General features: G+C 38.6%; 1 protein-coding gene across 7 annotated transcripts in view; it reads left to right on the forward strand.

The window, feature by feature from the left end:
* The first annotated feature begins 1,063 nt into the window (after positions 1-1,063).
* Positions 1,064-26,281, forward strand: part of ZNF280D (zinc finger protein 280D) — a 264,636-nt gene continuing 239,418 nt past the window's right edge. For all 7 annotated transcript variants that reach the window (XR_014810919.1, XR_014810951.1, XM_084969321.1 and 4 more), the window contains exon 1: positions 1,064-1,879. The gene's annotated coding sequence lies outside the window, so the exon portion shown is untranslated. The remainder of the gene's footprint in view (positions 1,880-26,281) is intronic.

The following is a 26,281-nucleotide window of genomic DNA, read 5'->3' on the forward strand; positions in this document are numbered from 1 at the left end:
CCCCACTGGATGAACTGCAACGAGATTCCATAAGTGCAGATATTGTTTTATTCACTGATATATCCCTACTAAGTACAACAGAACCTGGCATATAGAAAGTCCCCGATGAATGCTTGTTTGATGATGAATGAATGAAATACAGTAAATGGGACAAAAAAATCATAAGAGGGCTGAGCCAGTCTCTTAAATTCCTAGAATATTCCTATTATCTCAGTCAAAAACTCTGCTTTAAGCTCCCACTTTTGCTCCACCTCCAAAAGGGCAGGGAATTAGGGAGGTTTGCTACTGCTAAAGCAAGGAGTTGAGATATTTTCCCAGATGATTCTGGTAAGAATGCTACTTTCTCCTGAGTTACCCCGTTAAGAAGATACATGTCCAATTCCAGACTGGACTGGGTTTTTTGACCACCTCAGCTCCGAGTAGAGCCCTGAGAGAAAAACGAAGTAGTGGTGTTTCAAAGTCTCAAAGGTTCCAAGGTATTTCTCTTCCCAGGTGGATTTCAGAATGATGACAACTTGAGGGGGCAGGAGTCACACACTAAGCGGCAAAGGGCACCGGGGGCGGTTTCCACTGATCCTTCGTTACCACCCAGCTTTCTACCGCGGCCTGCACGTCAACGCTTCAGGGGACGGTGGTGCTTCCACCAAGTTTTCCTCCCCGGCCACTGGTCCCACCCGCCCCTCCCACTTCAGGCTCAGCCTCTGATTTCCGCTGATCGCGGCTGGAGAGAGCCCGGAATCCAATTACTTTCCCCAGGGAGCACAATCCACCAGCCGGGTCGCCAAGAGGTGGGGGTGGGGGGTCGAAGAGCCGCAGAAGCCGCCCCTCCCCCGCCGCCCGGGCCTTTGGGCCCCGCAGCCCCGGGCGGGGCAAGCAGAACCTTGGAGAGGAGCGCAGCACCGCCGCCGGGACTATTTGTCCTTCCGCGCGGGGCGCTGCGGCCCCGCGCCGACGTCGACCCGGCTGAGTGGCAGGAGATTAGCCAAGGGTTTCCCCCGCCGCGCGCCCCCGGCCAATCGGCGCCGCGCGGGCGGTGCTGGGGGGCGGCGCACACGCACATTCCAGAATCCACGCCTCACACGAACATCCTCAGTCCCGCGCACGCTCCCCTTCCCGCCCCGCCCTTTCGGCGGCACGCGCTGCTCCTCGGGGCCATCTCCTGGTCTGGACCTGGACCCGGTCGTTTGGGGGCCTTGATGCTGCTTTCCAAAGTGAAAGTGAAATGAGGAAGGAAGGAAACCCAGTGGTCTGTTGGAGAAGGGTAATTAGCATCTGTGTAAAGGTTTACACTAAGGTTCCGCCGCCGTCAGGCTCGCTTCACAGACTGAAGTGAAGCCACGGAGAGTGTCATTGAGGAGGAAAGAGGACCTCCCCCCCGCCCAACTCTTGAGAGAATGGGTGGAGAACTCTTCCCATCTCCTTGAGTGTTCTCTGGTCAGAGGAACTTAAACTGGTGGATTAAGTTCACTTGGTTTTTGGCTGCGGTCAGAACACATGATACCGCCATTCTCCGTCTGGGGGGGAAAACCCGACAACATTCTCTCCTGCACACAGTGCCAGGCTTATGAGGCCACATCTGACATGCCCGCTTGAAGGAGAAAGTGCTCTATTGTGCCTTGTTTTCTCTTTTGAATCACGTCCTCCTGAGACTGTGGCTGACCCTTAGGCCCATGGCGTTCTTGAATGTGATTGACATGCGTGATTAGCAGGCTAGTGAGAGAGAACCAGGGAAATTGCTGTCAAAACAATTACATACATGGACATCAGAACAATGACTTGGAAGCCCCCAGGGACTTAGAGACCATCCTAGCTCTGCAATGGATGCCCTCTGGGACTGTGGCCAAGTCAGATCATCTCTTTGTGTCTTCGTTTCTTTCTGGTAAGTTAAAACCGTTCTTAATGATCCCAATTTCAAAGTATATCATAAAAATAAACTTAGAAAACTGAGGTGAAAATATGGAAGGTTTTGTTTTTGAGGAAAAGTGGTGGTGATGGCTGAAAGACACTGAACAGAAGACCCTGTAAAAGGAAGCCATTTCACCGTCACCCAACAGCCTGGTCATTTAAGTTAAATGTAATACACATATATTGACACTAACTGTGTAGATGCGGACTTCTAAGCTTCCTGCTGTCTGATCTTCATGAGAATTATATTTATTGGAAAAAAAATCCATGTATAAGTGGACCGGTAAAGTTCCACCCCATATTGTTCAAGGATCAGTTTGTGTTGTAAATCCACACTAATTCCTGAGTTTGAGACCTTAGCCCATGCCCTCACCAATTCCCGTCACCAAGCCTTGACCATTTTCATTTGCTTGTCTGTGTCTGTTCAAGGGCCACAAGGCATTGCTAGATACTGATACAGAATGGTGCTCTGGTTGTAGCTCCCCACTTGAGCCTAAGCTGTGGCTTGGGGTTCAGACAAGTATGGGTGTGTCTGCGGAACTGCTGGGACAAAGTTCCAGAAGCCTATTGACCCTAGTGACTGAGGAGGTTCCTAGGATAGAACGTGTCCTCAGGGAAGGAGTCTAATCCAGTGAGCTTGAGCCGGAAACAAAGACTAAGTCGTGAGAAGGGAGAGGACCTTTTGCATCCAGTTCTGTATCTCCTGGCCCTTCCTGTCCAGTAGGGTTGGGGACAGGATGGGGAAGGGTAAAAAAAGATCAACGCTATGAATAAAAGCTAAAATAACTATTTCAGACTTTTCAAATCCCACATTTCACATTCATAACACATGCTCTCACCTTTACTAGAAAAATCAAGCTATCAACAAAACAGAAAACCAGACTAGAGGTGGCTTGAAAAATATGGAATTTATTAGCCCATCAAATAAGGTAGTTGATAATTGAATGTCTCTGAGGATGTCTCTAAGGACCCAAGTAGATTTCTTCTTTCTGCTCTGGCATCCTCAGACTATCTCTCCTGCCATCTCCCTTCAAGGCAGCATCATAGCTTCAGCATTTCTTGGCATTAAGTGCAGTCAAGGGCAACCATCAAATTGGTGGGTTGTTGGTTCCCACCTCTTTCCATCTCTCTGTCTTTGTGTCTCTTTTAGAATAAAAGAAGATTAACCCTCCCTAGAGGCCTCTAGTAGAACTGAGTCCCAATGGGCAGACCTGTGTCAAACACACATCCTAAATTAATCGTAGAAATAACTGTGCCACACATAATCTACCCCACATGCTGGGAAGAGAAATCACCTCCCTCAAGTATGCAAGAGGGTATAATCCAAACAACATCAACATTTTCCAGAAAAAAATTAGGAAAAGTGGTTGTGGCTTAGGTCTCAAAAGTTTCTTTCATTTTTTTTTTCTCTACTTCAAAATGTTTTTGTATCTACTCTCATTCCTCACTTCTAAATTTTTAAATCTTCCTTCATATTACGTCTTCACTAGTTAAACGAAGAGATAATCCAGCTCCATTCCAGGATTTGGTCCCCCAGCTATGAACCTACCTAAGACCTTGCTCTTGTTCTAGACTCTCAGAGTGGTCCCTAAACCACAAGCAATCACTCGTAGGCTTTTCCACCTTGAGCTCCATTACAGGAGATCGGAAGCTCTTTTTGTTGTTTCAGGGAGAATCCAGATTGAAAATGCAAGAACTTATCTAAATTCTATCAGGCGAGGGTGGGGAGGTAGGGACCAAGGGGAAGCTTTATTCTTTTTTAGTTCTGTACCTGGCACTTTTCTGACTGGCTCCGCAATGTGTGAGTGCCATGTGGTATCCTCAGCTACATGGTTTCAGACTGCTTCCGTTTCAGCCTCTCCCTCTCCATTAGTACCAGTGTTCTGGAGACTGGTTCTGACTGTATTTCTCCAAGTCACAACTGCAGGAACTCTGAGAATGGCTAGAACCTGAAACTTGTTCCATTTCTTTCCTTTACTCCTATTCATTTTTTTTCATTTAACAAATATTAAATGTGGACTCTCTTCCAAGTATTGTGTTATGTCCTGGGGAGACATTGGTGAATACATCAGAGTTCCCTGCCTTCAACTAGTTTGCATTCTGGTGTGGGAACTTTGTCTCTCCACAAAACTTGGTGTGAAATTCCAGGTTATGTCACAGGGACCAGAATGAAAGTAAAGCATAAAAGCAAGGTTGAGTCATTAACTCTGTGCAGCATAACCCATGTTCTAATTCTTCACAAACAGCTACCTTTTAGTGGTCTAAATTATTTTGATCTTTATACAGCTCATAACGTATCACATCTTTTCACAGAGGCCATTGTTTCTTTTTTCTTTTTTTTTTTTGTCTTTTTGTCTTTTTGTCTTTTGTTGTTGTTGTTGTTGTTGTTGTTGTTGCTGCTATTTCTTGGGCCGCTCCCGAGGCATATGGAGGTTCCCAGGATAGGGGTTGAATCGGAGCTGCAGCCACTGGCCTACGCCAGAGCCACAGCAACGCGGGATCCGAGCCGCGTCTGCAACCTACACCACAGCTCACGGCAACGGCAACGCTGGATCGTCAACCCACCGAGCAAGGGCAGGGACCGAACCCGCAACCTCATGGTTCCTAGTGGGATTCGTTAACCACTGCGCCACAACGGGAACTCCCATTGTTTCTGACAATTACACTTTCCAACAATATAAACACCATGTAGGGCAAGGCACTTGTGGTACAGTAGGCTTTATTAATAACATGCCTTGTCAACTGAACAGGCTAGGCTATAGATGGATGATTACAGCAAAAATGGAGGCTGTATCTGATAAAAGTTTATGTATCATCAGAGTTGTTACCATATCTCTGCTGACAATTAGGAACCTGCCAGATCTTATTCAACAGAATGGTTTGTAGATGCATTGTCAGAGATAAAAATATTTACTGTTAGCTAGGGTTATGCTTGCTTGAGGATGTATACTAGAAGTCAAATTTTAATTTTTTAAAATGTTTTCAAAGTTAACTTAGGGTAATTATTTCCACTTCATTTATAGTAGAAAGTAGGTTCTCCAAAAAAGTGCTGCACTGTATTGAAAATTAAACTGCTTATTTATTTTCCCCTAAAAGTACTTCTACTTCAGATGGTGTCATAGACCCTCAGTGTCTAATTTATCTTGACAGTGTCTGAAGTGGAAGTAAACTAATTCAGACTGCAGGTCCTGAAATATAAGTCAGAGAAGGTGGATGTAGCACAAGTGAAATGAGAGCATTTAAATGAAATATGAACTCCAGCCAATCTGAATGAATTCCCTAGCCCCTCAATCCAGGAAAAAACCTGTAAGGGTTTTAATCCTCACTCGACTCATGACAAAGTGCATGACCCTAAGCGAGGTAGTTAATTAATCTCTGTGTCTTTGTGTCCCCATTTTTACAACGGGGTTAATAAGACCTGTAGTGCTCCTGCAATTGGAGTTGAGAAGAATTACATACACTCTTTCTGAAATGTAGGTGATAATTATCAATCAATTGAATTTTATTATCAATCAAGAGAATTTATTGAGCCGTGCGTCTGCCCATCATTATATGTCTAGGGCCTAGCAAGTATCTTACACGTAAATGCTAAAGAAATCTTTGTTGCATGAACGAATGAAAAAAATGAATCAATGAGCCACCTACTGCATGCCAGGACCTTTGCTAAAGGAGGCTGGAGATGCAGCCCTGACTTTAAGGAACTAACTTTTTAGGGAATTAAGACATACGCAGATAAAAATGTACTTAATTAAGCTATGGAATGCCAAGTGAATGTTATGGTCCATCGTCTTAAAACTGGAATTCCGAGATTCTTAGCTTAATTATGAATTCTTCCCTAAAACTGACCTGCTTGAGAATACGCCTGTGATTTTTTTGTATAGAAATATTAGAAGATGTTAAATAAAAGACTTTAAAATATAGAAATATATTTCATTAGAATAATATTCTCAAAGGAGGTGGAATTGTAATAAAAGTTCAAGGGGGGAGAAATAAACTCATAAAACTTAACTTATTTATGTTACTTCTCTTTGTATTTTTATTGAGGTATAATATCCTTCCGGTATCATTCACAGACCAACACCTAAATCAAGATACAGGTGATGACTTCCCCACCATGACCTTTATCAGCTAATCCCCTTTTTTCCTGATTCCAGAGATAACCATTATTCTGACTTCATACATTATGTAGTATTGTAGCCTGTTCTTGGAAGTTATGTAAGTGGAATTGTATAGTGTGTTTACCTTTGTGCCAGGCTTTTGTTGGGCAACATCATGTCTGTATGATGCATCCATTGTTACATGCATCAGAGTTCTTTCTTTTTGTTTCCCTTTTAAAACCTTTTATTTATTGTTGTTTATTTTTTTAATATTTTAATGATTTTTCTTTTTTTTTTTTGTCTTTTTGCCTTTTCTTGAGACGCTCCCGCGGCATATGGAGGTTCCCAGGCCAGGGCCACAGCAACGTGGGATCCGAGCCACGTCTGCGACCTATACCACAGCTCACGGCAACGCCAGACCCTTAACCCACTGAGCAAGGCCAGGGATTGAACCCACAACCTCATGGTTCCTAGTCGGATTCGTTAACCACTGCGCCACGATGGGAATTCCTCTTTTTTCTATTATAGTTGGTTTATACTGTTCTGACAACTTTCTACTGTATAGCAAAGTAACCCAGTCTCTCTCTCTCTTTCTCTGTCTCTCACACACACGTTCTTTTTCTCACATTATCCTCTATCATGCTTTATCACAGGTGATTAGATATAATTCCCAGAGCTATACAGCAGGATCTCATTGCTTATCTATTCCAAATGCAATAGTTTGCATCTATTAACCCCAGATTCCCAGTCCCTCCCTCTCCCCCTTGGTAATGGCAAGTCTGCTCTTTTCTGTGGAAAGTTTCTTTTTAATTATTTTAATTATTGCAAAATTGTTATTCTGAGAGTGTGCTCTGAGAACTCCTGGAGGGGATACTTGAGAATTTTCAGGAGGGTCCATTAGTAAAAATGTTTTCCTAATAATTTAGAGTTTTTTTTATTTGCCTTTTTCAGTGCATTAATGTTTTTGTTGAGGGTGCAAAAGCAGTGATGGTTAAAACTGCTGGCACCTTGGCATGAATATTTTTTTCTTAGGTTTATACTATTTATTGTCTCTCTGAAATATCTTTGCCTAACCTAAGGGCACAAATATTTTTTATGATACTCTTTTCTGTAAGTTTTATAGTTTTAGGTTTTACATGTAGGACCATGATCCATTTTGAGTTAATATTGGCATATGGTGTGTCTTTAGGATTGATAATACCCTGCCTCCAGTTTTTGAAGAAATTTAGATATACAGTGTCCAACTGTTACAGCACTACTTACTGGAAAGACTACTCTTTCTCCCTTTCTCCATTGAATTAACTTGATACATTTGTCAAAACATTCCTCCCCGCCCCCAGTCTCTGTCTCTCTCTCTCTCTATGTATATATATGTATATGTGTGTGTGTGTGTGTGTGTATATATACGTGGTCTGATTTTGTATTCAGTTTCATTTACCTATATGTCTATCACTAATACTACAATTTGGGGAAAATTGTTATGTTAACAACATTGAATCTTCTGATCCATGAACATTTGTTAGATTTATTCATAATTATTTTATTTCTTGGTACCATTATAAATGGAATGGTTTTTTAAAATTTCATTTTCCAGTAGCTTGTTGTTAGTGTAAAAAAATATATATTTAATGTTTAAGCAGATTCTTGTATATGAACCTCGTACCCTCTGACTTTGCTAAATTTACTTTGAGTCATAGTAACTGATTTCTAGATTTTCTGAGATTTTTAATGTTAATAATAATATAATTTGCAAATAGGGACAATTTTATTTCTTCCTTTTTATCTTAATGCCTTTTTTTTCTTTCCTTCTTACACTGACTTTAAAATCTTAAACTAAAAAAAAAAAAAAAAAAAGAAAATATGGGAGTTCCCATTATGGCACAGTGGAAATGAATCCAACTAGGAACCATGAGGTTGCAGGTTCAATCCCTGGCCTTGCTCAGTGGGTTAAGGATCTGGTGTTGCCATGAGCTGTGGTATAGGTTGCAGATGCGGCTTGGATCCTGCGTTGCTGTGGCTGTGGCACAGGCCAGCAGCTGTAGCTCGGATTAGACCCCTAGCCTGGGAACTTCCATATGCCTCGGGTGTGGCCTTAAAAAAAAAATCCTAAACTAATCTTGTATTCCTAGGATAAATCCTACCTAGTCATAAAGCTTTTTCTTTTTATGTACCATTGAATTGACATGCTAGAATGTTTTGTTAAGGATTTTGCCTCTATATCCATGAAGGATGTTATTTTGTAATTTTCTATATCATCTTTGTCAGGTTTTGGTATTATGCTAATGTTGGAGTATTAGTTTGCTAAGACTGCCATAACAAGACACCACAGGCTAGGTGTCTTAAACAACAGAAATTTCTTTTCTTATAGTTCTGGAGGCAAGGTCAAGATCTAAGATCATGTTGTTGGCAGCTTTGGTTTCTTCTGAGGCTTCTTTTCTTGGCTTGCTGATGGCCAGTTTTATACTGTGTCTTCAGATGGCCTTCTTTCTGTGCAAGCCCATGCTCCTGGTGTCACTCCTTCTTCTAAGGACAACAGTCATACTAAATTAGATCCCTACCCTGACAGTATCATTTTTAACTTAATCACCTTTTTAAGGACCTATTTCCCAATATGGTTATATCCTGAGATACTGAGGGTTGGGACTTCAACATATGAATTTTCTGGAGGATGCAATTTAGCCCACAACACTTGGCCTTATAAAATGAAGTGGGTAGTGTTCTCTCTTTTCTGAAAAACAGTTGTGTAACTTTGGTATTTTCACCATGAAATTTTTTGGACCTGGAGTTTTCTTTTGTGGACAGTTTTTCATAACAAATTCAATTTGTTTATTAGACATAGACCTACTTAGATTTTCTACTCTTTCTTGTGTCTATTTTGGTACATTGTGTATTTTAAGAAATTTGTCTTTTTCATCTCTGTTGTTGAATTTGTTGACATAACGTTGTTCACAGTGTTCTCTCATTATTCTTCTAATGTCTGTAGAATCTGTGTTGACAGGCTCTTTGTTTTAAACCATTGTTTTAAACAGTCATGCTTATTTTAAAGAACTTAAAAATAAAAAGTATCAGAATTCATTTGGTTCTCTCTGGATGCTTGGTTTTTCTATGTCACATTTAAAATTAGTTTGTCAGTTTTTGCATTGAATCTGTAGACTTGTTTGGGGAAAATTGCTGCCTTAATAATACTGAATCTTTAGATCCATAAACATGGTATATATCTCTGTTTAATTTCATCCTCTTAAATTTCTATCATGAATACACTACAATTTTCAGGATACAAATCTTGCACAAATTTTGTTGGATTTATTTTTAAGTATTTTATATATATATATTTATTCTTTTTCTTGTTCTTCTTTTTTTATTTTTTTAACAGCTGCACTTGTAGCATATGGAAGTTCCCAGGTTAGGAGTCAAATTGCAGCTATAGCTGGGGCTGACGCCACAGTCACAGCAACACCGGATCCAAGCAATGCTGGGTCTTTTACTCACTAAGTGAGACCAAGGATCAAACTAGCATCCTCACGGAGACTACATTGGATCCTTAACCCACTGAACCACAATAGGAACTCCAGTATTTTATATTTTTTGAAAATTATATTTACGTTTAAACTTTCGGTTGTTAGTTGCATGTATTTTTACATATTATACACACACACACTGTTGGTGGATTGTAAATTGGCGCAACCACTGTGGAAAGCAGTATGGAGATTCCTCAGAAAACTAAAAATAGAACTCCCATTTGATCCAGCAATCCCACTCCTGGGCATCTGTTCGGAGAAAACCATGACTCGCAAAGACACATGTACTCCGATGTTCATTGCAGCACTATTTACAATAGCCAAGACATGGAAACAACCTAAATGTCTATTGACAGAGGAGTGAATCAAGAAGAAGTGGTACATATACACAATGGAATATTACTCAGCCATTAAAAAGAACAAAATACCGGCATTTTTAGCAACATGGATGGACCTAGAAACTATCATGCTAAGTGAAGTCGGCCATACAATGAGACACCAACATCAAATGCTTTCACTGACATGTGGAATATGAAAAAAGGACAGACGGAACTTCTTTGCAGAACAGACGCTGACTCACAGACATTGAAAAACTTATGGTCTCCAGAGGAGACAATTTGGGGGGTGAGGGGATGTGCCTGGGCTGTGGGATGAAAATCCTGTGAAATCAGATTGCTATGATCATTATACAACTACAGATGTGATAAATTCATTTGAGTAATAAAAAAAATTGCTAAACTCACTTATTACCCTTGTACCCTTTTTTATATATTCATATATACCCTGTGAACTTGCTAAACTCACTTTTAATTCTAGCAGTTATTTGTAGATATTTCTAAATTTTTATTTATTTTTTATTTTATTTTATTTATTTATTTATTTTTTTTTGTCTTTTGTCTTTTTTTTTTGTTGTTGTTGCTATTTCTTGGGCCACTACCGCGGCATATGGAGGTTCCCAGGCTAGGGGTCAAATCGGAGCTGTGGCCACCGGCCTATGCCAGAGCCACAACAACATGGGATCCGAGCCGCGTCTGCAACCTACACCACAGCTCATGGCAACGCCGGATCGTTAACCCACTGAGCAAGGGCAGGGACCGAACCCGCAACCTCGTGGTTCCTAGTCGGATTCGTTAACCACTGCACGATGATGGGAACTCTGATATTTCTAAATTTTTAAATTTATTATTAAATGTAATCTAATTTATTGTTAAATAGAATTTAATAATAAATTTATTATTAAATATAGTTGTCATCTGTGAATAAAGATAATTTTCTTTCTTTCTGTCCAGTTCATATGTTTTTTTCTTCCTTTTTTTTTTCTTCTTACACTGGCCAGATTCTTGACTACGGTATTGAGCAGAAGCAATGAAAGCAGACATCTTTGCCTTCTTTTCAGTCTTATGAGGGAAAACATGTAGTCTTTTATCATTAATTATGACATGAGAAATAAGTGTTTACTAGTCTTTTATCAGGTTGAAGAAGTTTCAGATTAGTACTATCAGATTAGTACATGTCTTCATAATATTCTTTGTGATTAAATGGGAAGTACACGTAAAGTACTTCTGGGATATGTATGTATGATGATTGTTGTAAGGGAAAGCACTTGTGCAATTGAGTTGTGAACTGAAATGGTTGCTTTTTCATAGAGCACTGTTTTTACTTCAAAGAACCAAGGACATACTATGATTACTCAGACTTAGATTTTTGGCTGATATTTTGTCAAAAAAAAAAATGCTGTGAGCCTGTCACTGCAAAATAAACAACTAACTATATTTGTTGACACTAATAAAATTGCATTTTCAAACAAAAATTAGAACCCTGGAATGTTTATATTCACTTCTTCCCAATATCTCATGACTTTTCTGTTGAGATTGGTTATAATGTTAACAAATGTGATTTTTCTCACATACAGTGAAGTGTGTCAGTATTTGGAATGTTTTGGTGAACCAATGTTTAAGAAACTACTACTTAACAAGTTTTGATGTAGTATTAAAGAAGATTGTTTACAATTTTTTGGAAAGGCTATTAGAATAATTCTTCTCTTTTGCAGTATATGTCTTTGTGAAGCCAAATTTCATCATATCTTCAACCAAAACAACATATTATGACCAACTGAAAACAGAAGCAGATGAGATAGTTGGTTTGAAGGAATAGAAGATATTTTTCTACTAAATACAATTTGAAAAAAAAATCAATGCTCAGAGGGCTAGAGCTAGTACTAATGTTAAATTGGTTTTGTTTATACTGGTACTCTCGAAAATGTTCTTACCAAGATCAACAATGACAAACTAATATCAGATCCAATGGTTAATTCTCTCTCCTAAGCTTACTCTTAGTTTATCCCAAAGCACTCTCTCCTCAAATCCACCCCTTTAACCCCATCCTCTATCTAGATTTTATGTAATTTCATCCAGAGCCATCATCATCTATATGCTGATGACCCTAATTTTATTGTGTTATTTTCTCTCCTGAGGTCTATGCTAGTATGTCTAACTGCTTGCTGGATTTTTCCACTTGTATGTCTAATAAGTATTTCAAATTAAACATGGTTAAAATAGAAGAGTTTTTTTTTTTTTTTTTTTTTTTTTTGTCTTTTGTCTTTTTTTTTGTTGTTGTTGTTGTTATTGTTGCTATTTCTTGGGCCGCTCCTGCGGCATATGGAGGTTCCCAGGCTAGGGGTCCAATCAGAGCTGTAGCCACCGGCCTACGCCAGAGCCACAGCAACGTGCGATCCGAGCCGCGTCTGCAACCTACACCACAGCTCACTGCAACGCCGGATCGTTAACCCACTGAGCAAGGGCAGGGATCGAACCCGCAACCTCATGGTTCCTAGTCGGATTCGTTAACCACTGCGCCACGACGGGAACTCCAAAATAGAAGAGTTGATTTCCATCTGTCTTCTCCAGTTCCTAAATATGGACCCTCTAAATCTTATCCATCTTAATAAACTATACCTCTGTCATTTATCCCCTTGCTTGGTACAAATATCTTGATTTCTCACTTTATATATACCCCACATTAAATCCATCAGCATACTATATTGGCTCTAACTCTAAATTATATCTGCATCTAGCTATTTCTCATCGTCGCTACTTCAGTGGCCTTAGTTAAAAGATATCATTTTATCTTGCCTGGTCTACTGCAAGAACATCCTAACTGGCTCCCTTCCCAGTTCACATGAACCCAGGCTGTTGGCAGAGTCCCTGTTGTGAGCTTGAGGCGTGGTATTTGCATTGGAAGGACCACACTAAAGTGGTCCCTAGACCTAGGTTGGAGTCCGTGAGGTTGCTGAGGGACTGTTGGCAGTTGGAGCAGAGCATGAAGTCCTCCAGGCACACTTGAACCACTGATAAATGGTGCAGCAGGAACTAGAAAAAGCAGTATGCATCCATAAGGAACCAGAAAAGCCCTTGTCCTCCTGCAATGCCCTTTGCATGCTCTCTACAGATAATATTTAACATTGTGCTCATTGTAAGGGAGAAATATTGCAGAACTGGTACTGAAGGGTGAATTTAGAGCTAAGAGGAAATAAAATGATACCTGGCATAATATCTTGCAAAATAGTAAATAAATCTTAGCTGTCTTCACAAATCACCACAGTATAAGACTTATTTTCTTCTTTCTGGGATTATTCATATATTATTAATGGAGATAGAAGTTAAGTTTAGAATATACAATTTCCATGTCTTTGTTCCCATTCTATGTGCACTTTCTTCTATGAACATCATTGATACAGTTAATAACAAAAAGACCAATAATATATGCCAGAAATGGAAAAAAGGTGCCTAGCCACCAAGTACCTGGGTCCCCGAGGCCACATACTGCAAAAGCTTGGGCAAAGGGCTGAGCATAGGCAGCAATGCTGAATGGTTAGATGAATTAATGAAATTCTTTTTTCAAACTGATATTCTCCAAGGGGTAAGAATCTATATACTTTGCTGGGCGCATCCCTCTTTATGAGCTGAGCTAGTCTCGGGAGTTCCCGTCGTGGCTCAGTGGTTAACGAACCCGACTAGGAACTATGAGGTTGCGGGTTCGGTCCCTGGCCTTGCTCAGTGGGTTAAGGATCCGGTGTTGCCATGAGCTGTTGTGTAGGTTGCAGACACGGCTCAAATCTGGCGTTGCTGTGGCTCTGGCGAAAGGCTGGTGGCTACAGCTCCGATTGGACCCCTAGCCTGGGAACCTCCATATGCCGCAGGAGCAACCCAAGAAATGGCAAAAAGACAAAAAAAAAGTTATTTATGTATCTTTATTGTTATAGTTAAAATATTAAGTGAGCTTCAGTTATACAACACAGTGATTCTTAATTTTTAAAGGTTATACTCCATTTATAGTTGTTATAAAATATTGGCTATATTCTCTGCACTGTACAGTGTATCCTTATAGCTTATTTATTTTATATATAGTAATTTGTACCTCTTAAGGCTCCATCCCTATACTGCCCCACCCCTTTCCTTCTCCCTAATCCTAATCACTGGCCTGTTCTCTCTGTGAGTCTGTTTCTTTTAGTTTTATTTCTTAGATTTATAGCAGTTTTCAAAGTAAGTATCATAAAGGCTTAACTCAGGGCAAGTCAAGAAAATTCTATGTAGAGTGCAAGCTGTAAAACCTACTTCCAACCATTAAACTTCTTTCATGTAGAAATGGAACCTCAACTACCCACTTGGCTCTTAGTAAAGAGGAAGGTGGAAAAGAGATTGTGTTTGGAAGGACTTCTTTACAGAGATATCCATAGGTTGTGAATTAGGTGATTTAGGGATAAACTCTCAGTAGAATTCTGATACCCAGCCAGTAGATGCTCATTAAAGCTCTGGATGATTAAATGTGGTATTGGTGTTGAAAATAAGCTTTGCCTCAGGCTCTTTCTTTTCTACATATGGTTTTCCCAGAGACATTCTTGCTATACCTCTTCATGAAACTGTGGCCATCTCAGTAATGCACCCTTAAAGTTATTTTCCCTCCTTTTCTGCTTCCTTTGCTTATTCCCTCACTCTCACTGTCCTCAGATTACAAACCTCTCAGTGATAGGCTCCCTCAAATTTGCTAGGCTCTGTTTTCTAGACATTCCAAGATGAGAAAGTGCCCACAACAGTATCAAAATCAGTGCTTAAGAAAATATTTTATAAATAAAGAGTCAAAATTTGCTGTTGATACAGTAAAACTAAACATTCTTTTTTGGTTGGTTATCCAATTTCTTTTTTATTTCATTGATTGAATTTACATATTAATCTACCACAATTGGCCAAATGTCCTATCTCCACTTGTACCTCGATAGCTCCCTACATTTTCTTGCCATCATTATATGGATGTCTACAATAAGCCAAATTTCATTTTGGATAAAGCATACTTGTTGTGTAAATATCTAGAAGTGTTATTTTTTTCTTGTTTTATTATTTTAATTTTCTTCTGCTGTACAGCATGGGGACCAAGTTACTCTTACATGTATACATTTTTTCCCCCACCCTTTGTTCTGTTGCAACATGAGTATCTAGACAAAGTTCTCAATGCTACTCATCAGGATCTCCTTGTAAATCCATTCCAAGTTGTATCCAATAACCCTGAGCTCCCGAACCTTCCCACTCTCTCCCTCTCCCCCTGGGCAGCCACAAGTCTATTATCCAAGTCCATGATTTTCTTTTCTGTGGAAAGGCTCATTTGTGCTATATATTAGATTCCAGTTACAAGTGATATCATATGATATTTGTCTTTGTCTTTCTGACTCATTTCACTCAGTATGAGTCTTTAGTTCCATCCATGTTGCTGCAAATGGCATTATGTCATTATTTTTTATGGATGAGTAGTATTCCATTGTGTATATATACCACATCTTCCTAATCCAGTCATCTGTCAATTGACATTTGGGTTGTTTCCATGTCTTGGCTATTGTGAATAGTGCTGCAATGAACATGCAGGTGCATGTGTCTTTTTTAAAGGAAAGTTTTGTCTGTATATATGCCCAAGAGTAGGGTTGTGGGGTCATATGGAAGTTCTATGTATAGATTTCTAATGTATCTCCAAACTGTTCACCATAGTGGCTGTACCAGTTTACATTCCCACCAGCAGTGCAGGAGGGTTCCCTTTTCTCCACACCCCCTCCAGCACTTGTTATTTGTGGACTTATTAATGATGGCCATTCTGACTGGTGTGAGGTGGTATCTCATGGTAGTTTTGATTTACATTTCTCTTATAATCAGTGATGTTGAGTATTTTTTCATGTGTTTGTTGGCCATCTGTATATCTTCCTTGGAGAACAGTCTATTCAGGTCTTTTGCCCACTTTTCCATTGGGTGATTGGCTTTTTTGCTGTTGAGTTGTCTAAGTTGTTTGTATATTTTAGAGATTAAGCCCTTGTCAGTTGCATCGTTTGAAACTATTTTCTCCTATTCAGAAAGTTGTCTTTTTGTTTTCTTTTTGTTTTCCTTTGCTGTGCGAAAGCTTTTCAGTTTGATTAGGTCCCATTGGTTTATTTTTGCTCTTATTTCTGTTGCTTTGAGAGACTGACTTGAGAAAATATTCATGAGGTTGATGTCAGAGAGTCTTTTGCCTATGTTCTCTTCTAGGAGTTTGATGGTGTCTTGTCTTATATTTAAGTCTTTCAGCCATTTTGAGTTTATTTTTGTGCATGGTGTGAGGGTGTGTTCTAGTTTCATTGCTTTGCATGCAGCTGTCCAGGTTTCCCAGCAATACTTGCTGAAAAGACTGTCTTTTTCCCATTTTATGTTCTTGCCTCCCTTGTCAAAAATTAATTGACCATAGGTGTCAGGGTTTATTTCTGGGTTCTCTATTCTGTTCCATTTGTCTATATGTCTGTTTTGATACCAGTACCACACTGTTTTGATGACTGTGGCTTTGTAATAATGCTTGAAGTCTGGGAGAGTTATACCCCCTGCTTGGTTTTTGTTTCTCAGGATTGCTTTGGCAATCCTGGGTCTTTTGTGGTTCCATATAAATTTTTGGATTGTTTGTTCTAAAAACTAAGCGTTCTTGGCAAACAAAACAAAATAAAACAAAACCCCTAAAATTGAGATTTTTTAAAAAAAATTCAGCATTTATGACCTTGACATTTTTGGAGAATACACCTTTTGAGTAGGATATTCATTATTTAAGATTTATCTGATGTTTCCTCATGGTTAGATTCAAATTACACGTCTGCTCAGAATATTATATAGTGATATTTTGTCCTTCATAGGCTGTTACATCTATAAGTACATGATGTCCATAATATCACTGTATTAGTGGTATTAATTTTGATCATCTGGTTAATTTCATCCTTCTTTTAAGTGTACACTTAAATGTCTGTATTTTTTTTGGTTTGTAACCTCATCATTACTTGAGAACACTACAACACTATAGCAGGCTTTATTATTGCCTCATGCTCCAGCCCCTCACAACTACCACTAAAATATAAGCACCACAGAAGCAAGGATTATTGCCTCTTTCATTCACTGATACAAAATACTCCAAGCACATGGTATGGAGTCTAGTACATATATACTGAATAATAAGATAAATCTGATTAGTAAAAATGTCAATACAAAATTTGTTATAATTATTACAGCCATGCTAAGTCAGCAGTCCATAGTTAGAGGAAAAAAGAATAGGCTGGGGAGTTCCTGTCGTGGCTCAGTGAAAATGAATCTAACTAGCATCCATGAGGACGCAGGTTCGATCCCTGGCCTTGCTCAGTGAGTTAAGGATCTGGTGTTGCCTTGAGCTGTGGTTTAGATTGCACAAACTCGACTCAGATCCAGAGTTGCTGTGGCTGTGGTGTAAGCTGGTGGCTACAGCTCTGATTTGACCCCTAGCCTGGGAACCTCCATATGCCACACGTGTGGCCCTGGGAAAAAAAAAAAAAAAAAAAGATTAGGCTGGAAAATATATGATGAAGGATAATTTAAGCTGTCTTCTCCCTCCCCCCATTTTAGCCAGTATATTAAACCAAAACTATCAGTTGCAAAACTGATTTAGGATGCACTGAAAATTCCCCTTATCTCTGTCTGCAAGTTATACTAATAAAAATGAAATAGCTAAAATGTGAGTAAAAGGAGGAGGCATGAAAAGGAGAAAATGTTGCAGGCCTCACTTTGCATAGTTCTGACATGCACGATTTCCAGTTACCATGGTTTAGTTAAATAACCCAGTCCTCCAACATGGCAGTTCACATTTCAGTTACCATGGTTCATTTCAGTTCAGTAATTGCATAAAATACAAACTTTGTTGCCAGCTCTTCATTCCGCAAATCACTATGTAAATAACAGATGCACACCATGATCAGTGACCAATCACTTCACTTCTTTCAGTCTGTCTGTAATTGACCACTCTGCATCTATTATTCAGTCCACATATAGGGAGAGAAAAAGTGTGTAGTTGTGTTACCATCTTGTCTCCCAGTGATAAATCCATGTGACATTTTACAAAAATGTATCATCAAATGAGAGAATTGGCCAACAGGGATGAAAGTACAGCAAATAAACCAAAGTGACATTGCTGGAAGTGAAATTTGTATCAAACCTAAATGGAATTATAAAATAAAAAGCTGACAGTGGGAATGTTGACACTGTCACCATTTGAGGGCCTCTAGATATACTGCCAGAGGAACTTAGTGAAGGCATATTTAATCAACATAAAGAAGGTAAGTTTTGTGACAGAAAGTATGAAGATATCCCAGAAGTAATACAGGCAAAAAACAAAACAAAACCAAAAAAACCCCCACCAAACTCACATCAAATGAGCTTTTAGAGACATTGCACAAGATGAATATGCAAAGGATAAAATGTTGGAAGTTGATCAAAACTTAGGAAGGAATATAACAGTTCACTAGGGCATATAAAGATCCTTGCACCCTATATAGTAAGTTATCAACAAGAATAAGGCAAGCAGTGATCAGAAACTCTTGCCACACCTACAGCATATGGAAGTTCCAAGGCTAGGGGTCAAATTGGAGCTGGAACTGCAGGCCTATGTCACAGCCACAGTGATGCCAGATCCAAGCCACATCTGTGACCTACACTGTAGCTTGCAGCAATGCCGGATCTTTAACCCACTGAGCAAGGCCAGGAATTGAACTTGCATCCTCACTGATACTATGTCAGGTTCTTAACCTGTTGAGCCACAAGGGGAACGTCTTGATACATTTTTAACAAATATGACACTTTAATTCTCAATGTTTCTAATGCCTTAAATTCCAATATACTAAGTAAATAATAGCTTTACTATTTTCTCAGCTCTCTATACATGTATAGCTGACAGAGTTTTGATATTTTGACAAAAAAATTGAAGGTCATGACACAATCATAATTTTTCCATTGATTATTAAATCACTTTGAATAAGTTCCGCTTGCATGCTCATTTTTTGATTCTGCACTGCCATGTAAAATAAAGATTGCCTTAATTGCACCCAAAGTAAAGTGAAAGTTAAAATGCTCAGAAATGAAAAATAGAAAGTTCTTACCATAGTCATGATCTGAAGAAAATTAAGAACCACTGACCGGAAATGATAAGCTGTAGACATTAGCCTCCCACTTGGATAAATCCCAAATTTATATCTTTCTCTTGGGTTTCCAAACGACTTCTAGTGTTCCACCAGCACCTCACAAATGACACATCCAAAGCTTAATTTTCTCCTAACCCTGCCACCTACCAAAAAACCCCCAAGCAACTTGATGCTCTGTAATGGGATATTAATCAGGATTAGTCTTGATGGCTAGTGACAGAGATCTGAAATAATAGTTGCTTAAATAAGATAAAGATTGATTTTTCTATCAAAATAAAACTTCAGAATTAGGCCAACCAGGACTGGCCAACCAGGACTAATTGTGACTCACCAATTATCAGGAATCCATCTTTTCTCCTACTGTCTTTATCACTAAGGGTCTATCTTCAAGTTACATCATGGTCACAAACTAGCTGCTGGTGCTCCAGCCTCCACACTCCAGGCAGAAAAAAAGGCAAGTAAAGAAAAACTGCTACCACTCTGCTGGGTCAGTATACTTTAGAGAAATTTTTTGGATGCTCACGTTAAAGATATCTGCTTATGGGAGTTCTCGTTGTGGCACAGTAGTTAATGAATCTGACTAGGAACCATGAGGTTGCAGGTTCGATCCCTGGCCTTGCTCAGTGGGTTAAGGATCTGGCATTGCTGTGAGCTGTGGTGTAGGTCGCAGACGAGCCTCGGATACCACGTTGCTGTGGCCCTGGCAAAGGCCGATGGCTACAGCTCCGATTAGACCCCTAACCTGGGAACCTCCATATGCCTTGGGAGCAGCCCTAGAAAAGGCAAAAAGACAAAAAAAAAAAAAAAAGTCTGCTTATGTTTTGTGTCATTATGTCTTTTTAGACAAAATTGGTAGAATGGATATTAGACAATTAGTGCTCTTCGTCAGACATGATTAATGATTCTACCATTTACCTAGTCATCAAGCCAGAAATCTAGGGATTATCTGAGACTCTTCTGTCACTCACACTGCCTATATCCAAGGTTAGTTTATTTATGCTTCCTAAGTTTCTTTCAAATTGTAAACTACTTTTTTCTTTAAAGCTTCATTAGTAAAATAGTGCATAACATACACACTGTTGTTTATTTATGTTTGTGGATGACAGTTCAGTGGCTGCTTTTCATACAATTGGGGGACGTTATCTCAGTGAACTTTACATTAGGATTGCCAAATAATATTCAGATAATATTCCTGTTACATTATAAAGTGTAATTCCTGGAATTCTTTAAGTCGCAAAGTAGTTTCCTATCCTCTAACACTAGGGCGATTTGATTAGTTATTCAACTTTAATAGTATTTAATTTTTCATAATTGCATTTATTAATAGCTTCTGTCTCTTGTACACTCTCCTCTAAGAGACCTCTATGAGATGTTCCTCAGCATGCCCACAGCGCGCGCGCACACACACACACACACACACACACACACACACACACAATGATAGCCTCAAAAATCTCATTCTTTAGCAAGTCAAAAGTGTCAAATATCTCAGTGGCAGGTATGAAAAACAGTAAGCCTGTCCCTGCTGAGCCACCTGCTGAATATTCCATATGCCAGGTGCTAATTTTAGGAGAAAGAAAGGAAAGTTTAAAAATGTATTCTCTTCTCACTGTTCTATAAGAGGCTTCTTTCTTTTTCTTCTCAAGCAGCTGCAGCAAAAGCTTACATGAATGAAAATGCATGCAGTACTAGAAACAGGGCATAATTTAAAAGAATCCACAAATGACTTAAAAAAATAAACCTATTGGGTTAAGCTTTTTGTTCTGGAGAGAGTAAACAGGATGACTGGCCTTGGATTGATGGAATTCACTGAAATAGAGCAGGACTGACAAATTGGGATAAAATATTTGGCAATTGTTCTTTATCTTGGGACAAATGACTAATATACTTTAAATTTATTTCCTCAAGCTGGTGAGTGGGTGGCCAGGTCTGCATCCTACCCCTTGTAGCCAAGTAGCATTTCTTGACATTGACAGGTTGCCCCCATTTGATTAGGCTTTTGACAAAACGATGTACATTGCAGATCATTTTAAAAATATTTTTGTTTCTCCAATTCCTGACATTCTGGGATAAATGGAGACCTCTGAAAGCTCTGAACATGCTTGGAAAATGGGTTGTTTTGACAAGCTGGAGAATAGACTAGTTGCCAGCAATCTGCAGGCCAGAGCTTTAAAAGTGGTACTATTTCATCTTCATTGCAAATACTATTTTATTTTTACCTGTAAAATTTTCATTTGTAGCTCTATGTATTTCATTTGCTCAAATAACTTATTTTAACACAGCAGCACTGGGAGGCAACAGTGGGAGCAAGTACACAGAGATAATTGTTGCAATTTCTTATTACATCTGAAGTCATAATTCAAATTAAAATTTCACACAAAGTTTGTGTTTTCAACCTGAATATGATTCTGTGTAATAAACTGGATGTGCAGAAATTCAAATATTCAGAAGTTATGAAACAAGGAATCAATTAGATATACAAAGGCTAATGACTCAACTTTAGAAATATTTTAGGTCTCTTGTGCTGTGTATTAGCAATTTCAACTCCCATTTCCTTTAGTTATAGAGACTCTTGTGGCTGCTTTTCTATATTTGGTTGCTCCTTTTGTTTTTTTAAAGTCAGTGCTTCTGTGATGTTTTTCTATCTCCTAACATGTCTATTTATTCATTTTAATAGAAGTTTCCACAATGTGCAAGTTGATCAATGAACAGTTATTGTTTGTTCCTTTAGTATTTTTGCTAACTATAAATGTACCCTAGGCATTTTTCTTTCAATTTGGGAGCTTATTTTGGATAATTATTATTTTTTCAGAATTATATCTGTCACTTATTTTTCTTTATTCTTAAATCTGATTTTATGACTGAAGACAGAAAGTCTTCTTAAAGGACTGCTTTTCCCCATAAAAATATTTGTTTTATCAAGAGCAAATAAAGATTTAAATGAGAGGAGCCTCCAGTTGACCTCCAGTTGATAGCCACAGTTTTGCAAAGCAAAGGGGTCAGTCAGTTCTCATCCTTCCACCTCACATCTTCCCCACTTTCTGCTGTGCGGTGTTGGGCTTGTTACTTAAAATCTCTGGGCCCCAATTACCTTATCTGTGAAACATGGAGAGTAATAGAGTGAGGATTAAAAGAGTTAAGGGGTTCCCGTCGTGGCGCAGTGGTTAACGAATCCGAGTAGGAACCATGAGGTTTGATCCCTGGCCTTGCTCAGCGGGTTAACGATCCTGCGTTGCCGTGAGCTGTGGTGTAGGTCATTGCCATGAGCTGTGGTATAGGTCGCAGACACGGCCCGGATCCTGTATTGCTTTGGCTCTGGCGTAGGCTGGCAGCTACAGCTCTAATTAGACCCCTAGCCTGGGAACCTCCATATGCTGCGGGAGCAGCCCAAGAAATAGCAAAAAGACAAAAAAAAAAAAAAAAAAAAAAAAAAAAAAGTGTTAATATGTACAAGGTGCTATGAACCATACCTAGCACAAATGTTACCTACCTAGTAAATGATCAAAAATTTTTAGCTATTGTTTTTTTATCACTATTACCTTAATACAGATACTTTTTTCTATTCTTTCTACTTTTCTTTCTCCTTCCCCTGTCCTCTTGTGAAGAAGGTATTTCCAACCATGCTAGGAGATTTAACAAGTATGATCTGGAGCTATAGTCATAGTCTACTTTTTTTTTTTTTTTTTTTTTAATAAATCGAAATGCTTAAATTCCAAAGAAAAGAAAGGCGTCAAGACTGGCATATTGCACAATGCCAGGAGGTGCCATCACCTTGCAGTCAGAGTAACTACTCTCCCTGCAATCGTGCAATTGATAATCCATGCAGACATACATGGTAGCTCTCCAGCCCACCATTCAATCACTTTTTTTTCTTTCTATTCCTCAGTTTTTCTTTTAGGTATGTATGTAAGTATATTCACTCACTAGATGTCATAAATACATTAAGGTTTTTATGCATTGGTTCCCCTTTACAAGTTTTTTTTCATTTCCAAAAACTTTTGACATTCAAATGGGAGTTGTATGTGTTTGTGTGCATAGAAGCTTATATTCACACTTAACGTGAAATATTAATTGTGATACAGAAATATAAGTAAATATATAAAGAATAAATATTTTATAGGATTAAAAATGCTCATAATTTAATAAACAGAATTGCTTTTTCTTACTTTTATGAGATGATTATAACCAGATCAAAGCAAAGGGTTTGAGTAGAGCAAAACATTAAATTAATTGACTACTGAGTGATAGGGACCCATAATAGATTTCCTACCACTAAATGAAAGACATAGGCAAGCTGGAATAAGCCTGACTCACCAAATCTTTTAGTGATGTTAACATCCGCTTTCTGTTGTGTGTCTGTAGACTTGCTAGTGATTTGAATCAATATAACATTTTTATTATTATAAATAAAATGCTTCATTTAGTTATTTCTTTGGCTGATATGAGGAAAAAGCGTTCTCTGATGAACTACTTCAAGAAGTATCTTTTGAATTTTGAATACTGTGACAGTTTTATTTCAATACAATTTATGACCAGTGATAGAACTACATACAGGTGGTATTGGATTTCTGTGTGTTCCTTACTGCCATTTATACACTGCAGATGTTTCCTTTATTCATAATGAGTTAATCCCACTGCCATTCATCCACAAGGAAAGGAGTGGGTGCCCAGAAGTCTAAGTAGCTAGAAGAAGTAGAAGAAGCAAAAAGACTAGCTAATCTACAAATTTGAAAATTCACCCTTGAATAATTGAAAATTTGAAATTGTATTTGCATTGAAAAGTGTGAGTCAGGAACACTAAAGTTCAACACATTTCTGTGCTAAAATTGAAACAGTACTGAGATGGACTGAACCATATTTTATGATGTGCTTTTTTCAGTCTTTGGTATAGAATTTCCCTACTTATGGAGGAATAACAAATGAAAGTAAATTAAAACTGTAACCTTACCTCTTGAGATGAATATTCTGCATGCAGTGATCTCTTCTTTCTCAAAATTACCATTCAGTTCGCCTCAGTAGTCATCTATTGAGCATTATACTATGCTATTTCTGAGAATTCAGAGATGAATAAAACATGGTCTCTGTTTTTAAGCAGTATTCTCTCAACTTAAAGGATTGAAAGAGAGTCAGAGGATCAAAATATGGGTGGAGGAGGCCTGGATAGGGTCTGGAAGTGTAGAGGGGGGATTTTGGGTCTTATTCTTTATAGCTTGCTTATTAATAATCATTGACAAATTGTTCTCCTGACTGGATTGCCTCCTTATTTTCCGCCAACTCTTAGTATTGCTGATCTTTCTTGGTTTTGTTTATAAGATACTCATCTAATAAATATGTATGGTAAATTCTTATATACAGATAACTTTTTGGGTGCTGTCATTGACACAAAGTGATTGTCCTTCAGCAGCTCGCAGTACATTGATTGAGAAGACTGTCACATTAACAACTAACTCCAAAACAAGTTAAATGATGGTTAATACAATCATCAAATTATGGATATCATACAGTGGGAACACTATGAAGTCAGGATTTAGCATAGAGAATCAGGTTCTTGATCAATATTATACCACTGGTTGCCAAGGGGGAGGGGATAGGAGGAAGGGGGAGGGATGGACTGGATATTTGGGGTTTGTGGATGTAAACCCCAAATATTACATTTAGACAGGATAAGCAATGAGGTCCTCCTGTATAGCATAGGGAACTATATCCAATTTCTTGGGATAGACCATGGTGGAAGATAATATAAGAAAAGGAAAGTATACATGCGTGACTGCATCACTTTTCTGCGCAGCAGAAACTGGCACGACATTGTGAATCAATTATACTTTAATAAAAAAATTTAAAAAATAGAAGATTATACCACTGGTAAGTAACAGAGCTGGATTTTGAGATCAAGTATTTCTTTCTCTAATCCAGAGTTGCTTAAAACTACAACTCATAAAATCATAAATATCAGGGCTTATCACAGGAATATGCAATGTTAAAATTGTTTTCAGGGGTTCCTTCCATAGCACAATGGATCAGCAGTATCTCTACAGCACAAGAATGCAGGTTTGATCTGTGGCCTGGCACAGTGGGTTAAAGGATATGGCAATGCAGCAGCTGCAGCCTAGATCTGATAGGGAACTCTACATGCTGCAGGGTGGCCAAAAAAGAAAAAATTGTTTTCAGCATTTTATGTGGAACTTCTACTAATTTTAACCAATTTGGTGTCCTTAGAGCCTTTTTCATACATTGATTTGCAAATGACCAGAGAAAAAAATCATTGGTTCTTTACAGTACAGTGGAGAAAAAATAAGAATACTTAAGTCTATTGTTACCTAGGTTCTCTGAGCTTCAATTTTCTCATCTACAAAAACTTTGCAGTGTTGTGGTAGAGATTAAATGAAATAGTTAATGAAAGGTCTGTGGCATAGCATTTGTCATTATGTGGCCACTCCAGAAAGATGAGTCATCTTCCCTTAAGATGGCTTAAAGGAATATTTAAGAGAAAATATTCCTTTGAGCCAACCTGAGAAGATGTGAGAATTGGCAAGGACTGAGAAGTGTCTTGTTTAGTTTCCTTGTTGCTCAGAGTCGAACATGGAAACCTGGTGTATTGATATGTTTTTCTCTAGGTCATATAGACAGATGTGAATATAATAAGTTTTATCATGTTTCAGTTACCTTTCTGTGCCTAGAGAAAGGACACCCTGCTTCTTAGAGCACGCTAGAGAACTGGCCTAGATTAGGGACTACTGTCAACCTTTATAGGATATATGATAATATTGTGGGAAAATAATTTGTTTCTTTAATCATTAATCATATTGAACAACTTTTTTATTTATTTTTTCCAGCTTCATTGAGATATAATTGACATATATATATATATATATATATATATATATTAGGGCTACTTTAGGGCCGCACCCTGGCATACGGAAGTTCCCAGGCTAGGGGTCAAATCGGAGCTGTAGCCTCTGGCCTATGCCACAGCAACATGAGATCTGAGTCGCGTCTGTCTCCTATACTACAGTTCACAGCAACACCAGATCCTTAACCCACTGAGCAAGGCCAGGAGTCGAACCTGCGTCCTCATGGATCCTAGTCGGCTTCATTAACTGCTGAGCCATGAAGGGAACTCCAATAATTGACATATATGATTGATGTAGTTGTGTAAGTTTAAGATGTACAATGTGATTTTATATATGTAGATATTGCAAAACAATTACTATAATAAAGTTAACACATTCATCACCTCAAATAGTTACAATTCTTTTTGTGGTGAGAAC

This window comes from Sus scrofa, chromosome 1 (genome assembly GCF_054392235.1).
Source record: "Sus scrofa isolate SSC_HxYL_T2T_F1_AM1 chromosome 1, Sscrofa_HxYL_maternal_Yorkshire_Landrace_v2.0, whole genome shotgun sequence".
NCBI lineage: Eukaryota > Metazoa > Chordata > Mammalia > Artiodactyla > Suidae > Sus > Sus scrofa.